Source organism: Pseudophryne corroboree, chromosome 2 (assembly GCF_028390025.1).
Source record: "Pseudophryne corroboree isolate aPseCor3 chromosome 2, aPseCor3.hap2, whole genome shotgun sequence".
In the NCBI taxonomy this organism is placed as follows: Eukaryota; Metazoa; Chordata; class Amphibia; order Anura; family Myobatrachidae; genus Pseudophryne; species Pseudophryne corroboree.
In genome coordinates this window covers 995,678,735-995,692,012 of record NC_086445.1, presented here as the reverse complement: position 1 = coordinate 995,692,012, position 13,278 = coordinate 995,678,735, and the positions used below count along the sequence as shown (strand labels likewise).

The 13,278-nt window shown below is 48.2% G+C and overlaps 1 protein-coding gene and 1 pseudogene across 9 annotated transcripts in view; both read right to left on the bottom strand.

Moving 5' to 3' along the window:
- The window catches only part of SON (SON DNA and RNA binding protein), a 331,417-nt gene that overhangs the window by 204,607 nt on the left and 113,532 nt on the right, over positions 1-13,278 (bottom strand). The gene's annotated exons all lie outside the window — the stretch shown is intronic.
- Positions 6,978-7,157, bottom strand: LOC135052865 (U2 spliceosomal RNA; annotated as a pseudogene).

Sequence of the window (13,278 nt, the reverse complement as noted above, 5' to 3'; positions counted from 1 at the left end):
TAACCAGGCCAGCAACAGCTGGCAACATTAACAGCAACAGCTGAACAGGTAACACCTAACAGACAGGGACGTGCAGTGAGCAAAATGGCTCAGGAGGCACTGGCTAGCACCAGAGCCAGATTTACACGCAATATATGAGCAAAAGAGTACATCTTGGCATTATACACAGGTGTAGCAGTTTAAACTAAATTAGGTGAGTTTTGCTCAGAGATGTGCAGAAAAGATAGCCAGGTGAGGCACTTCCTCACCTACCAGACTTTTTACTCAAGTTTTGGCTATAAAAATGATTAGAATAATGCAAAGAAAACATTTCAAACATATTCTTTGTATTTTTCACATACTTTATACAGTAAAAACTCTAGCACAAACGTTGGTATGGCAGGAAAGGCTCTGCCTCACCCCACCGCACGTCTCTGCTAACAGAGAACCTGCAGAAAGTCACCGCACAGATGCAGGCGCCCAATATCCCTTATGGACTACGAGAAAAGGATTTACCTGTAGGTATTTAAAAACCTATTTTCTCTAGCATCCATAAGGGATATTGGGGACAGATTAGTACGATGGAGATGTCCCAAAGCTTCCAGAACGGGCGTGAACGTGCGGCGACATCTGCAGCACCGCCTGCCCAAACTGGGTATCCTCTTTGGCCAGGGTATCAAATTTGTAGAAATTCACAAAGGTGTTCTTCCCCGACCAGGTAGCAGTTGCAGTAGTCTCTGCACAGTTGGAGGGCCGAGACTCCATGGGCAGCCGCCCAGGTGGACTCCACCGATCTCGTAGAGTGGGCCTTCAGAGACTGTGGAACAGGTAAGGCTGCCGACACATAGGCCTGTTGGATAGTATGCCGAATCCAACGAGCAAGAGACAGCTTTGGAGCAGGGCAACCCTTTTTCTGCACATCATACAGCACGAACAAGGAATCAGTCTTTCTGATCCGAGCCGTCCTGTTGACATTGATTTTCAAGGCTCGCACTGCATCCAATGCCTCTGGAGGGGCAGAAGTGCCAATACTGGACGGAATCACAATAGGTTCGGCAGGAACTGCAGTCTAGTCCTGAGCTCCACTCTGTTCTCAAAAAAGACCAAATAGGGACTTATACACGATAAGGCCCCTAATTCTAAGACACGTCTAGCAGAAACCAGGGCCAGTAACATCACCGTCTAACTCGTGAGGTATTCGTCTTCTACCGTCATCAGAAGTTCAAACCAGGAGGACTGTAGAAAGCGTTACACCACATCCAAATCCCAAGGTGCCGTAGACGGTACAAACGAAGGTTGTATGTGAAGAACCCCTTGCAAGAAGGTCTGAACTTCTGGCAGGAGAGCCAACTTCTTCTGGAAGACGACGGAAAGAGCTGAAATCTGGACCTTGATGGATCCAAGACATAAGCTTTTATCCACTCCAGCCTGCAGAAAACGAAGGAATCTCCTCAAGTGAAATTCCGCAGATGGATATGTGCGTTCCTCGCACCAAGAGACATATCTCCGCCAGATATGAAGATACTGTTTTGACGTCACAGGTTTTCTGGCTTGCACCATAGTGACAATGACCTTTTTGGCAAGCCCTTTGTGAGCTAGGATGTTCCGCTCAACTTCCATGCCGTCAAACGAAGCCACCTTAAGTCCGGGTAAACGAACTGTCCTTGCTGAAGATCTCTTCTTAGCGGCAGAGGCCAAGAGTCCTCTACCGACATGTCCAGAAGAGCAGCGTACCACGTTCTTCAAGGCCAGCCCAGGGCAATCAAGATTGCCTGCACTCCGTGATGCCTGATCCTCTTGAGTACCCTGGGGATCAACGGAATCGGAGGAAATAGGCAGACCAACTGGTACGGCCATGGCGTTGTCAGCACATCCACTACGCTCGCCTGAGGGTCTCTGGTTCGCGAGAAATAGCAACGAAGCTTCTTGTTGAGGCGAGAGGCCATCATGTCGATCTGTGGGCAGCCCCACCTGGCGATGATCTGTTGATACACCCGAGGGTGTAGTCCCCACTCCCCTGGGTGGAGATCGTGGCGACTGAGGAAGTCCGCTTCCCTTCTGTAAAGGCTCAAACCAATGCGACTGAAGGGACTGCAACACCGCGTTAAGATCCCATGGTGTAACAGGAGGCACAAATGGAGGTTGGATGTACAACACACCCTTCACGAAAGTTTAAACTTCTGGAAGGGAGGCCAATTGCTTTTGAAAGAAAACAGATAAGGCTGAAATTTGAACCTTAATTGAGCCCAACTTCAGGCCCGCCTCTACACCTGCTTGTAGAAAATGGAGAAAACGCCCTAGCTGAATCTCTTCCGCAGGAGCCTTCTTGTATTAGCACCAAGATACATACCTTCCTCCAAATGCGGTGATAATGTTTAGACGTTACTCCCTTCCTGGCTTGAAGTGTGGGAATGACTTTACTGGGAATACCCTTCCGTGTTAAGATCTGGCGTTCAACCGCCATGCTGTCAAACTTAGCAGCGGTAAGTCTTGGTATACGCACGGCCCCTGCAGTAACAGGTCCTCGCGCAGAGGAAGAGGCCAGGGATCTCCTATGAGTAATTCCTGAAGATCTGAATACCAAGCCCTCCTTGGCCAACCTGGGACAATGAGGATCGCTCGAACCTTTGTTCTTCTCATGATCTTTAGAACTTTTGGAATGAGAGGAAGTGGAGGGAACACATACACTGACGGAAACACCCACGGTGTCACCAGTGCATCCACTGCTATTGCTTGAGGGTCCCTGGACCTGAAACAATATCTCTGAAGCTTTTTGTTGAGGCGCGACGCCATCATGTCTACGTGAGGAACTCCCCAACGACTTGTGACTTCCGTGAAGACCTCTTGATGAAGGCTCCATTCTCCTGGATGGAGATCGTGTCGGCTGAGAAAGTCTGCTTCCCAGTTGTCCACTCCTGGAATGAAGATCGCTGACAGCGCTCTTGTATGTTTCTCTGCCCAGCGGAGAACCTTTGTGACTTCTGCCATTGCTGCTCTGCTTTTTGTTCCACCATGGCGTTTTATGTACGCTACTGCTGTCACATTGTCCGATTGGATAAGCACGGGCAGATTGCGAAGAAGATGTTCCGCCTGTACAAGGCCGTTGTAAATGGCCCTCAACTCCAGAACGTTTATGTGGAGACAAGATTCCTGGCTTGACCATCTTCCTTGAAAGTTTACTCCTTGGGTGACCGCACCCCATCCTCGGAGACTTGCATCCATGGTCATTAGGATCCAGTCCTGGATTCCGAACCTGCGTCCCTCCAGTAGGTGAGAGCTGTTCAGCCACCACAGGAGCGATATTCTGGTCTTGAAGACAGGACTATCTTCCGGTGCATGTGTAGATGGGATCCGGACCACTTGTCCAACAGGTCCCACTGAAATACTCTGGCATGGAATCTGCCAAACTGAATGGCCTCATAGGTCGCCACCATCTTCCCCAGCAATAGAGTGCACTGATGGATTGACACGCTTGGTGGTTTCAGAATTCATTTGACCAGGTTCTGAAGTGCCTGAGCCTTTTCCACCGGAAGATAAATTCTCTGTAGTTCTGTGTCCAGTATCATCCCTAAAAATGACAACCTCGTTGCCGGAATCATCTGTGACTTTGGCAAGTTTAGGAGCCAACCGTGTTGTTGAAGAACTGTCAGAGACAGGGCCACGTTTTTCACCAACTGGTCCCTAGATCTCGCCTTTATCAGAAGATCGTCCAAGTACGGGATAATTGTGACTCCTTGTTTGCGAAGCAGAACCATCATTTCCGCCATTACCTTGGTGAAAATCCTTGGAACCGTGGACAGACCAAACGGCAACGTCTGAAATTGGTAATGACAATCCTGAATTGCGAACCTCAGGTAAGCCTGATGTGGAGGATAAATGGGAATATGTAAGTAGACATCTTTTATGTCCACCGACACCATAAAATCCCCTTCCTCCAGACTGGAGATCACTGCTCGTAGAGACTCCATTTTGAATTATGAACAATGTCCCGCAAGTCAGGTGATCCAGGGAGGGCGTCCTGTGCCCCCTATGGACTCAAAGAAAACAATTTAACCAGGTAAGACCATAAAACCTCTTTTCTTTTTCGTCCACTAGGGGGTACAGGAGAGACTATACGCTGGGACGTCATAAAGCTGTCCCCTAAAGGGCGGGAACGCTCCTGGACTGCGGCAAGAATCCAACACCCGACGGTGGCGTCAGTCGACGTAAAAGGTCTCAACATATAAGGTTAAGCAATGTGTGAGCAGCAGAGTACATGGCCACCCTGCAAAGCTACACTCTGCTGCCCAAGAACGCTGAACAATAGGGTGGAACAAGGAACCACCCCAATCAGAGTGGGAGGATCCATCACCGAAAGGCTTAACGGAGTGGTAGACATAACCATCTGGCCCACCACTTTAGTGAAGGAAGTCAGTCCCTCCTGTGAAAAACAGACAAAGCGAAGCGCGCGCGAAATCAGTGGATAACCTAGGTCCTGTCCGCAGAGATGCAAGGAGTTTGCCTATCTTCCAAAGTAGATGGAACCGCAACCTCCTGGTTAATGTAAAATGAAGAGACCCGCGTGGGTAAGCAAACCAAGAAATCGTGAAGGAACAGATGGCCCGTACGAAAAACAAGAGGAAAGGTACAGGAGCAGACTCTGAAACTATGAACAGGTCCACGTGATCGAAGGGCAAGGGAGAAAACACTTAACCCAGAGAGCCAGCTAAGCTCCACCCAAGCCGGACTCAAAAGGAGCCAACGGTAGGACACAGGAGCTAAACACAGAAGACCCAACACCACCAGGATCCCAATGGAGGGTGTACAAACAGAATACAGAGCTAGCTGACTATGGAAAGCACAGACAGGGTGAAGAGATGGAGTGTAGTAATCAGAGTGAAATCCCAAACCAAGGTAGCGTCCTGTCTGGAGAAAGTAGGGAGCAGTGAGACTTAAGATTACAATGGGTTCCCACCGTGGAGACTAAGATGCCAAGAGAGGTCGTCAAACCCAGTGACAAAAACTCAGGCCAAAGACAGTCTCAAGGCAATGTGAACAGTAGGAAGAAACTTCTTACTCTTACAATGGACATCACCAGAGCCACCCGGCCAAAATGAGACGGGACAAATTCTGAAGAAGGCAGGAGCCAATGCCCGGTATCACGTTGTAGAGGCAGACATTGAAGTGTAGACTTCTAAGAAAAGTCTAGCCCCTCTACCAGAGTCAATGTAAGTGTATCACACTGGTAAGCCGAGACCCATCGAGATGTCAGGGAAGGCTTGAACACAGAATTGCAGTAGCGTCTGGTAGCAAGACTGCGGGATGTTTGCGTTGGAGAAAAATTGTAGCAGCTATTGATTATGTGGAGACACCATCATAACCAGTTCCAGGGACCAGAAGAGCGGACAAGAAAGCGAAAAGCACCTCCGGATGCAGGGCCCTCTTAATGACATGCATGTCCCGGCTCAACAGGAATAAATACTGCCATCGGAGCAGGAAGAAAACTGTCTGCCTATCAGAAACCTGGTGTACCTTCAATGGAGGGAAGTCCTGGAATCAGAAAGTAATGACTACAGCGTTCTCCTATTATGTAAAATGGACAACCCGAGGAATGGCCAGCTAAGGAAAATGGCCCGGCCTACAGACCACCATGAGATCCCCGTATTAATGAGTAGCTGGCGACCTTGAGCCATACATCCTTTGATGGGCAAAAGCCTGCCCAGCCCTCTGAAGACCTGCATCAGTGGTGATCAGAACTCAAAAGTGGGCGATCCTGATCTAGGTTGGACTAGAATATCCACATGAGGGAGTAGCTAACCTCTGGTAATTGGAGTCTGAAGGTGCAGGAAGGCATAGATGGACCCCCTATGATGAACCTACGGATGGTGAATTGCAAGATCCAATTCCTCCCTGCTGAAGGCAAAGATGATGGGCGAAAGTCTAACAAAGCACACATGTAACCCTCCCCTGTACAAGAAGTATCGATGACTTGCCTCCATATATATTCCAGCTTAGGAGGAGATGGTCGACACCATAAGGAAGGATCCTGGCACTTCTGTGATGCCGGTGAGCTGCTATAAACATCATGGTCCTGGCGACCACTGAAGACTCACAGTATCTGAAAGTACAATAATCAGACCATATGAACCTCAGAGGAAACGATGTAAATTTGGGGAAAAGGCCTTGAAGAATCACCTGCTAGTGTATGGCAGATGCATTTTAACAGCCGCTAAGCCTCCCTGGTAGGGATAGCCACGCGGAGACATGCCCACTCAAAGTGCAAGGATGTCATGAAGTCAGCCAGTTGCATGGTACGAACAGAGTTAAGGGACTCCATGTGGTAATTAAAGAAACTTGTTCAGCACCTGTAGAATGAGGATATTATGACCTACATACTTATAAGGTACAGACAGGTCGGTGAACTGAACACCTCATAGCTTCTGTTCTCATGATCCAGAAATCCCGTAGAAAGAACTGAGAAGGCCACTGATCAACTCAGCGCTTAGCCCTGAGAGACCACTACTATGACTTAAGTGTTGTGTTGTTGAAAAATTTGGAAAAGATAGAAGCTGGCCTAATTTCCTAGAGTCCCCTAGAGTACGCAAGGTACTCAGAAGGCGCCTTGACCTGCCTGCGCGAGATCTTGAATTAAGGGAGGTAGCTCTCAGAATCAAGGGGACGCTTGAGCTAGCTCCTTTAATACTAAAACACAGCCTGGGCTTTACAGGCCGCCGCCCAAGGAAGACCTGCTGACCTTCCATGGTCTCATTAGAATTAGCTTCAACACTGTAGTAACACAGCCGAAAAAGGCTATAATGGCCACCACTGTATAACCTAATTTTCCTGGAGTTCGAGACCCCTGGTAGCCCCCTCTAAGTAGGAGCCCTGCCCTCTTATATGCGTATCCTGAAGGAGGCCATGTTTGCTTTACCAAGCTGTCTTAGTCTTTGTTACTAAGGCAACCCCACTGGTCGGGCAAGTAATAGCTTATAGTAGCATAACTCAACCTGGGAGGTGGCGTTGAATCATCGCTTGTTGCAGATGTTCACTTTAACAGACACTTTTTCTTTTTGTAAAATACTTTAAAGAAAGCTGCAAGGGAAACTGGTTTATGGCCCCAGACAGGGGGCGTATCAGATATTAAACTGATAAGAACAGATACTACGCTTATCTTAGCCAAAAGGTTGTAGACTCACGAAAGGATTGTCCACTAGTGGTGGGAACTCTTTTAAAAGCTCCATGTCTAGGTGGAATACAGCTAAATCATAGACCGACACAAACCCGGATTTGGGGTGCTTTAGCTACGCTGACCAGAGGGACATAGGTGATTACTCACTGAAACAAGAAATTTCGTGAAGTAGTGAATCGAGGAGACTGTTAGAAAAACTAAAACTGGTGTACCCCTGACTAGTGATTCGACATCAGATAGGGACACATGAATAGCCTGGCACTGATGAGTAACCGAGGTGTCTGTGGTTGGGATACCAGTCTCCCTGAGGCGCCAGAACTGTGAGAATATACTAATAAACCCACGTAAGTACGGGGAGAATATACAAACTCCACACGGTTAGATGTGAATCGAACCCATGACCTCAGAGCTGTAAGGCAGTAATGCTAACTATTACACCATTCCTAATCATCACACCATCCGCGCTGGTAAAGCAACATGGAGGGCTGTGTTGCCTAATTCAGTCATAATCTCTAGGGGAATTGTGACTGAAAGACCTGTTAAGTCGAGTACTAACCAGATCTGACCCTGCTTAGTTTGCTAGATCAGACGTGTGCAGGGTGGTGTAGACTCTATACAGATTGCAAGGATGTCCACTAATTGAGACATTACCTGTGTCGAAGTCAAAGCTGTCTGCATAGCTGTGAAGCTGCGGAAAGTTGTGACAGAGGATTTACATGAAAACGAGTGCATCTCTTCCTCACGGGGGGCCAGGATCCTGGAAGACTATCCAAAGTCAATCCAGAATGTCCCCACACGCTTAAGTTAACAGAGGCGTGTTTCCACGGGGTAGCGCAATGAAGGTTAAGAGCTATATCTTCTAAAAAGAGTGAGGCTCTAGTGAATGGAGTCCCAGACCCACAGGTTACTAAGCCGGAGCTCTGTGGTGTAGACTAAGCACGGCTACATAGATATACCTGTGGGATGAGACCCGGGAGCAAATGAAGCATTTGTAACGTGGCCTTACCAGCCCACCAAGCTATTGTGGCTACTCCCTAATGCAACAAAAAAGCATATACACAGCACAATTATTGTTTAGTACAAAACATATCTTACATGCACACAGAAACATTCAGTGCTTTTGTACAATGGGCAAATAGTGCTCAACAAGCTGGCTGTAACAGCGAGCAAGAGCTGCATATATATATACACATATATATTATATATATTATATATATATATATATATATATATATATATATATATATATGTAACCTGACTTATAAAGTGAGGTATACAGGGAGACAGCCCAATACCATCTAAGTGCTGAGGGAGGCATGTAAAATGGCTGCCCAGCATATCTCTGAGGGAAAAGAGAGGGAAATATAGGTCTGCTTGAGACAGGCTGTCAACCAAGTTGAAAGCGAGCCCAGGAGTGGAAGAGGGACAAATCAGGCTGTGCCCCGCAGTCCGTGGGTGACAACCTCCAGGGACTGTGCCCTATTAGTGCCTGTTAACTGTTGTCCTGGTGGAACGGAGCAGCGCACTGGTCCACCACTACACCCGCACCACCGGTGGTCTCCCTCACTGGCAGCGAACAGCCGCATCGATGCAGGTCCCTGCAAGCAGGTAGCCGTTCCTACTTACCCACCAGGGATGGTTGCGGCTGTGGGAGCGGAGGTGTGTGCTGCCCTCCTGGAGTCCTGCGGTGGAAGTCACTGACCCACCACCGGGTGTCGGAGCGGCTGTGCGGGCGTCCTATAGGACGCCTAAACAGACCACTCATCTTGAAGCAACCGAAAAAAGTAAAAAAAATTAACCGGGGACCACTTAACAGCAGCCCACACAGAAAAAGGCGCCAGCTGCCAGCACCAAACAAAAAACTGGCGGGCCGGTGGCTGGGGCGGGGTATAGTGGAGAAGGGAGAGTGAGGGCTGCTGGTTAAGAAGTTTTAACCATTTCGTGCCCCGTCTCTCCATCTCCAGCCAAAACCCCCTGGTAAAGTCTCTCCTGTGCCCCCTAGTGGACAAAAAAGAAAATAAGAATTTACTTACCGATAATTCTATTTCTCGTAGTCCGTAGTGGATGCTGGGGACTCCGTCAGGACCATGGGGAATAGCGGGCTCCGCAGGAGACAGGGCACATCTAAAAAAGCTTTTAGGTCACATGGTGTGTACTGGCTCCTCCCCCTATGACCCTCCTCCAAGCCTCAGTTAGGTACTGTGCCCGGACGAGCGTACACAATAAGGAAGGATCTTGAATCCCGGGTAAGACTCATACCAGCCACACCAATCACACCGTACCACTTGTGATCTGAACCCAGTTAACAGTATGATAACAAAACGAAGTAGCCTCTGAAAAGATGGCTCACAACAAGAATAACCCGATTTTTGTAACAATAACTATGTACAAGCATTGCAGACAATCCGCACTTGGGATGGGCGCCCAGCATCCACTACGGACTACGAGAAATAGAATTATCGGTAAGTAAATTCTTATTTTCTCTAACGTCCTAGTGGATGCTGGGGACTCCGTCAGGACCATGGGGATTATACCAAAGCTCCCAAACGGGCGGGAGAGTGCGGATGACTCTGCAGCACCGAATGAGAGAACTCCAGGTCCTCCTTAGCCAGAGTATCAAATTTGTAAAATTTTACAAACGTGTTCTCCCCTGACCACGTAGCTGCTCGGCAAAGTTGTAATGCCGAGACCCCTCGGGCAGCCGCCCAAGATGCGCCCACTTTCCTAGTGGAGTGGGCCTTTACAGATTTAGGCTGTGGCACGCCTGCCACAGAATGTGCAAGTTGGATTGTGTTACAGATCCAACGTGCAATCGTCTGTTTAGACGCAGGAGCACCCATCTTGTTGGGTGCATACAATATAAACAGCAAGTCAGACTTTCTGACTCCAGCCGTCCTAAACTATATATATATATATATATATATATATATATATATATATATATATATATATATATATATATATTTTTAGGGTCCTGACAACGTCTATTAACCTGGAGTCCTCCAAGTCCCTAGAAGCCGCAGGCACCATAATAGGTTGTTTCAGGTGAAAAACCTGACACCCCCTTAGGAAGAAAACTGGAGACGAGTCCCAGTTCTGCCCTGTCCGAATGGAAAATTAAATATGGGCTTTTGCAAGACAAAGCCGCCCATTCTGACAAACGCCTGGCCGAGGCCAGGACCAACAGCATGGTCACTGTCCATGTGAGATATTGGTCAACAGCATGTTCACTTTCCATGTGATATATTTCAAATCCACAGATTTGAGCGGTTCAAACCAATATGATTTTAAGGAATCCCAACACTATGTTGAGATCCCACGGTGCCATTAGAGGCACAAAAAGGGGTGTATATGCAATACTCCCTTGACAATCTGGACTTCAGGAACTGAAGTCAATTCTTTTCGGAAGAAATTCTACAGGGCCGAAACTGAAAACCTTAAAGAACCCCAATTTTAGGCTCAAAACACTCCTGTTTTCAGGAAGTGTAGAAATCGACCTAGTTGAATTTTCTTCGTGGGGCCTTCCTGGCCTCACCCACGCAACATATTTTCACCACATGTGGTGATGACGTTGTGCGATCACCTCCTTCCTGGCTTTGACCAGGGTAGGTATGACCTCTTATGGAATGCCTTTTTCCTTCAGGATCCGGCATTCAACCGCCATGCCGTCAAACGCAGCCGCGGTAAGTCTTGGAATAGACATGGTACCTGCTGAAGCAAGTCCCTTCTTAGCTCCCCAGGCCCTTAGTCCTCTGTGAGCATCTCTTGAAGTTCCGGGTACCAAGTCCCTCTTGGCCAATCCGGAGTCACGAGTATAGTTCATACTCCTCTATGTCTTATAATTCTCAATACCTTGGTTATGAGAAGCAGAGGAGGGAACACATACACCGACTGTTACACCCACGGTGTTACCAGGACATCCACAGCTATCGCCTGAAGGTCTCATGACCTGGCGCAATACCTGTCCCGTTTTTTGTTCGGGCGGGACGCCATCATTTCCACCTTTGGTCTTTGCCAATGGCTCACAATCATGCGGAAAAACTTCCCTATGAAGTTCCCACTCTCCCAGGTGGAGGTCATGCCTGCTGAGGAAGTCTGCTTCCCAGTCGTCCACTCCCGGAGAGAACACTGCTGACAGTGCTATCACATGATTTTCCGCCTAGCGAAAAATCCTTGCAGTGTTTTCACTGCCCTCCAGCTTCTTGTGTCGCCCTTTCTGTTTACGTGGGCGACTGCCGTGATGTTATCCCACTGGATCAATACCGGCTGACCTTGAAGCAGAGGTCTTGCTAAGTTTAGAGCCTTATAATTTCGCTCTTAGCTCCATCTATGTGGAGAGAATTCTCCAGACTTGATCACACTTTCCTGGAAATTTTTTCCCTGTGTGACTGCTCCCCAGCCTCTCAGGCTGGCCTCCGTGGTTACCAGCATCCAATCCTGAATGCTGAATCTGTGGCCCTCTAGAAGATGAGCACTCTGTAATCACCACAGGAGAGACACCCTTGTCCTTGGATATAGGGTTATCCGCTGATGCATCTGAAGATGCGATCCGGACCATTTGTCCAGCAGATCCCACTGAAGAGTTCTTGCGTGAAATCTGCCGAATGGAATTGCTTCGTAATAAGCCACCATTTTTACCAGGACTCTTGTGCAATGATGCACTGACACTTTTCCTGGTTTTAGGAGGATCCCGATTAGCTCGGATAACTCCCTGGCTTTCTCCTCTGGGAGAAACACCTTTTTCTGGACTGTGTCCAGAATCATCCCTAGGAACAGTAGACGTGTCCTCGGAAAAGCTACGATTTTGGAATATTTAGAATCCACTCGTGCTGTCGTAGAACTATTAAAGATAGTGCTACTCCGACCTCCAACTGTTCTCTGGACCTTGCCCTTATCAGGAAAGCGTCCAAGTTTCTTTTAAGAAGAATCATCATTTCGGCCATTACCTTGGTAAAGACCCGGGGCGCCGTGGACAATCCAAACGGCAGCGTCTGAACTGATAGTGACAGTTCTGTACCACGAACCTGAAGTACCCTTGGTGAGAAGGGCAAATTTGGACATGTAGGTAAATGTCCCTGATATCCAGTGACACCATCTCGTCCCCTTCTTCCTGGTTCGCTATCACTGCTCTGAGTGACTCCATCTTGATTTGAACGCTTGTATGTAAGTGTTCAAATATTCCAGATCTCACCGAGCCGTTTGGCTTCAGTACCACAATATAGTGTGGAATAATACCCCCTCCCTTGTTGTAGGAGGGGTACTTTGATTATCACCTGCTGGGAATACAGCCTGTGAATTGTTTCCAATACTGCCTCCCTGTCGGAGGTAGACGTTGGTAAAACAGACTTCCGGAACTTGTGAGGAGGAGACGTCTCGAATTTCCAATGTACACCTGGGATACTACATGTAGGATCCAGGAGTCCCCTTGCGAGTGAGCCCACTGCGTGCTGAAACTCTTGAGATGACCCCCTACCGCACCTGAGTCCACTTGTACTGCCCCAGCGTCATGCTGCGGACTTGGCAGAAGCTGTGAAGGGCTTCTGTTCCTGGGAATGGGCTGCTTGCTGCAGTCTTCTTCCCTTTCCTCTACCCCTGGGCAGATATGACTGGCCTTTGCCCGCCTGCCCGTATGGGGACGAAAGGACTGAGACTGAAAAGACTGTGTCCTTTTCTGCTGAGATGTGACTCGGGGAACAAAAGGTGGATTTTTCAGCTGTCGCCATGGCCACCAGGTCCGATGGACCGCCCCTTTATACGGCAATACTTCCATGTGCCGTCTGGAATCTGCCTCACCTGACCACTGTCGTGTCTTCGTCTGGCAGATATGGACATCACATTTACTCTTGATGCCAGAATGCAAATATCCCTCTGCGCATCACGCATATATAGAAATGCATCCTTAAAATGCTCTATAGACAATAAAATCTTGTCCCTGTCAAGGGTATCAAAATTTTCAGTCAGGAAATCCGACCAAGCCCCCTCAGCGCTGCACATCCAGTCTGAGGCGATTGCTGGTCGTAGTATAACACCAGTATGTGTGTATATACTTCTTAGGCTATTTTTCAGCTTCCTATCAGCTGGCTCCTTGAGGGCGGCCGTATCTGGAGACGGTAACGCCACTTGTTTTTATA